The sequence below is a fragment of the Gossypium hirsutum genome, chromosome A13 (genome assembly GCF_007990345.1).
Source record: "Gossypium hirsutum isolate 1008001.06 chromosome A13, Gossypium_hirsutum_v2.1, whole genome shotgun sequence".
Taxonomy (NCBI): Eukaryota; Viridiplantae; Streptophyta; class Magnoliopsida; order Malvales; family Malvaceae; genus Gossypium; species Gossypium hirsutum.
Window position 1 is genome coordinate 81772765 of NC_053436.1, and position 4411 is coordinate 81777175.

At 36.3% G+C, this 4411-nt stretch overlaps 1 non-coding gene across 1 annotated transcript; it reads right to left on the minus strand.

Annotated features, from left to right (window-relative positions):
- Positions 1-3870: 3870 nt before the first annotated feature.
- On the minus strand, positions 3871-3976 carry LOC121213116 (small nucleolar RNA R71). The gene has a single exon (XR_005908484.1). It is a non-coding gene; the product is annotated as a small nucleolar RNA R71 (small nucleolar RNA).
- Positions 3977-4411: the final 435 nt, after the last annotated feature.

Below are 4411 nucleotides of genomic sequence, written 5' to 3' on the forward strand. Positions count from 1 at the left end.
CCATAGGCTAATGGCCAAGTAGAAGTATCTAATCGGGAAATAAAGAAAATTTTAGAGAAAACAGCAAACTCAAACCGAAAAGATTGGGCAGCCAAACTAGGCGATGCATTGTGGCTTACAAAGCAACATATAAGACACCATTAGGCATGTATCCATATAAGCTAGTTTATGGTAAGAACTATCACTTACCAATCGAATTGGAGAGGAAGACATATTGAGCAATCAAAGAGTTAAATCTGGATCCAGAATTAGCTAAAAAAAAGAGACTATTCTAATTCCAAGAATTGGAAGAATTCAGATTTATGGCTTATGAAAATACTAAGATGCACAAAGAGAGGAGTAGACTTCGACATGACACAAAGATCAGGATGTGATAATTTTTTCTAGGACAGAAAATATTGCTATTCAACTCTAGTTTAAAATTATTCCCTGGAAAGCTTAAATCAAGATAGACAGGTCCATATACAATACCACAGGTAACCTGATAAACCACAATTTATACATATTTTTATTCCATGTTGATAAACTGTAATTTATACATATTTTTACCCCATGCTTAACGCATTTTATGGATGATTTTCTATTAGAATTGGTGAATTTGATGCTCCTAATGCTTTAATTTCATGTTTTATACTTACGAGAGCATAGGAGAGCGAAATGAACGAGAAAGGGGCCAAAAATAGAGAAAAATGGGCCAAAGTACAAATTCAACAAGGCCTGGACCTCCTCACATGGGCAGACCACACGGTCGTGTCAATTTGGCAGATTTAAAGCACGACTCACACGGGCGTGTCCCTGCCGAGCCCAAGTTGAGTCCAATTAGTAAAAGGCCAATTTTGAGGGCTTCTAGGCATTCTAAAGCCTATAAATACACCCTAGAGGAGGAAAGTAACGGGACACGGATGGAGGAAGGAAGGAATTACTTAAAGGAAGCCGATTGATCCATCTCAGAAGCCGGATTCATCATCAAGGCTAAAGATCTCCCTTCAATTTCCCTTTAGGAGTTTTGGGTTTTCTTTATGTTTTGTATTCATTATTCTTATAAGATGTTTTCCTTCTTAGTTATGAACTAAATCCCTTAAATACCTAAGGGGGATGAAACCTAAGACGAATCTTGTTATTAATTTCTGAATTGTATGATAAATATTTAACTTGTTCTTAATTATGTGTTCTTAATTCTAGCTTTGATATCCCAGGATACTGATTCAAGATAAGCTTTTATTCAGAGGAGGAATAGACCCTGTCTAAGAGTACATTTGTCATAATTAAGCGGAGTTGATTGCGCACCTAGATATAGGGTGACAAGATTTTTCCAGATTGGGTGAAACCTAATAGAGGGATCCATAGATCGAGTTAATGCAACCTTAGGGTGTTAATTAGAGAAAAGTCTCAATTATTCAATCTAGGGATTAGACGTTATTAGTCTTGAATAGGGATAATAACATAACTTAGAGATCTCTACGGAACAAGTTAAATGAATAAATCGTCCAATTCGGAGCCAGAATAACACGTGAAATCTAGGTGGATTTTTCCTTAGGTATTGTCTTAATTCAATCGTTTTCCAAAAGTAATCCCCCAATTCTACTTTTTGTGAATTCTTAGATTAGTTAATTAGTTAGTTAAAACAAAACCACCTTATTCTTAGGCTAGATAATAAAAAGACAGTCATTACTAGTACTTTTAGTTCTTTTGGGTTTGACAATCCGGTCTTGTTAAAACTATACTATTGTTCGACAGGTACACTTGCCTACATCGCGATAATAGATAGTTTAAAGAACGATTAATTATAAATATTTAAAACTTACCTGTCACGAAAATCGCGATCACATGCTTAGCTTATTTATGAATGGTTTCTCCATAGATTTGGTGAATTCGATGCTCCTAATCCTTTAATTTCATGTTTTATACTTAGGAGAGCATAGGAGTGTAAAAAGAGCAAGAAACAGGCCGAAAACAGAGAAAATGGACCCACGTGGGAAATCAACACGGCCTGGACTTTCTCACACGTGCGTGTGGCACGGTCGTGTCCCTTTGGCAGGATTGAAGCACGACTTACACGGGTATACTACACGACCATGCTTGTTCAACAGCCTTGACCACGGGCTGGAGTAATCGCACACGGGCGTGTCCTTGTCGAGCCCAAGTATAACCCTATTCAGAAAAGGCCAATTTTTAGGGCTCTTAGGCATTCTAAAGCCTATTTAAACACCTGAGGAGGCACTTAGAAGGGGGACACAAGGAAGGAAACAAGGAATTACTCAAGGAAAGCCGATTGATCCATCTCAGAAGCTAGATTCATCATCAAGACTGAAGATCTCCCTTTAAGTTCCTTCAGGAGTTTTGTGTTTTCTTATGTTTTGTTATCTTTATGCTTTTGAGATGTTTTCTTTCATAAATATGAACTAAACCCCCTAAATACCTAAGGGGAATGAAACCTAAGACGGATCTTGTTATTATTATTTGAATTGTATGATAAATATTTTACTTGTTCTTAATTATGTGTTCTTAATTCTTGTTTTGATATTCCAGGATATTAATTCAAGTTAAGCTCTTATTCAGAGGAGGAATAGACCCTGTCTAAGAGTAAATTTGTCATTATTAAGCGGAGTTGATTGCATGCCCAGAGATAGGGTGATAAGATTTTGCCGAATTAGGGTGAAACCTAATAAGGGAATCCATAGATCGATTTAATGCAATTTTAGGGTGTTAATTAGAAAGAGATTTCAATTATTCAACCTAGGGTTAGACGTTATTAGTCTTGAGAGAGATAATAATATAACTTAGGGGTTTCTACGGATCAAGTCAAATGAATAAATGTCTGATTTAGAGTCAAATGACAAGTGAAGTCTAGGTGGATTTTTCCTTAGGTATTGTCTTAATCAATCGAATTTTCTCAAAAGTATTTTCCCAAATTTTCTTTCTGTGCATTCTTAGTTAAAAATTAGTTTAGATAACCAAACCTCTTAATTTTTAGGCTAGATAATAAAAAGGAAGTAAATGCTAGTACTTGTAGTTCTTTTGGGTTCGACAATCCGGTCTTGCTGAACTATACTACTATTCGATAGGTACACTTGCCTTAATCTTGATAATAAGTTAGTCTCAAGAACGATTCTTCCATAAATCTTTAAAACCTATCACGAATATCACGTACCAAGTTTTTGGAACCATTTCCGGGGAACTAGGATATTAGGAACACTCGATTTTTATTACTTTAACATTTTTACTTTTATTGCAATTTAAATTTTTATTTTCTTTTCTAATTCTTCATTTATTTTCTTCTGATAGGTTTTTCTAGTTTATGACCAGAAGAAACCCGTCAGGACCGTTACTGTTTGATAGTGAGCTCGATCATATAGTTCGCAGAAACCAAAGAGAAATAAGGTGAACCTTACGATACACAGAGGAAGAGCAAGAGGATGATACTTCAACCACAACCGAGGAGATGGCTGAAAACCAAGAAAATTGCTACCTCCTGCGATTGCTATTAATGAGAATCCTGTTCCGCGCACTATGTATGATTATGCTAAACCTTTTTTAACAGGAACTGAATCGAGCATAGTTAGACCTACTGTAGCTAAAATACTTTTGAACTGAAACCTAACACAATTCAAATGATACAGCAATTTGTTCAGTTTGATGGTTTGCAGGACGAGGATCCCAACGCTCACTTGGCAAATTTCTTAGAGTTTTGTGACACTTTTAAAATCAATGGTGTTTATGATGACATCATTCACCTTCAACTGTTTCCCTTTTCATTGAGGAATAAGGCTAAACAGTGGTTGAACTCATTACTACGAGGATCAATCACTACTTGGGAACAAATGACCGAAACGTTTTTATTAAAATATTTTCCGCAGGCTAAAACGGCTAAATTACATAATGATATCTCTTCTTTTGTGCAGATGGATTTAGAAACACTCTACGATGCATGGGAGAGATACAAGGACCTCTTGAGAAGATGCCCTCACCATGGGTTACCACTCTGGCTATAGGTTCAAACGTTTCGTAATGGCCTAAATCCTTCGACTCGACAGATGATCGATGCAGCCGCTGGCGGAACCATCAATGATAAGACACCTGAAGATGCTTATGAATTTATAGAAGAGATGTCACTGAATAATTATCAGTGGCAAGTCATGAGGACAAAGCCAACAAAAATAGCCAATGTTTATAACGTCGATTCGGTCACCATGCTCTCTAATCAGGTAGAAATCTTGAATAAAAAAATTGATGGTTTTCTTAAGTCTTCATAGGTTCATCCAGTAATGCAGTACGAAGCAAGTGGAGGTGGATCAAGCAGTTCAAAATATCCACCTTATGGCCACAAAAAGGAAAACGAGTAGTTAAATTACATGAGTAACAATCCTCGATCTCAAAACAATCCTTATAGCAATACTTACAATGTAGGTTG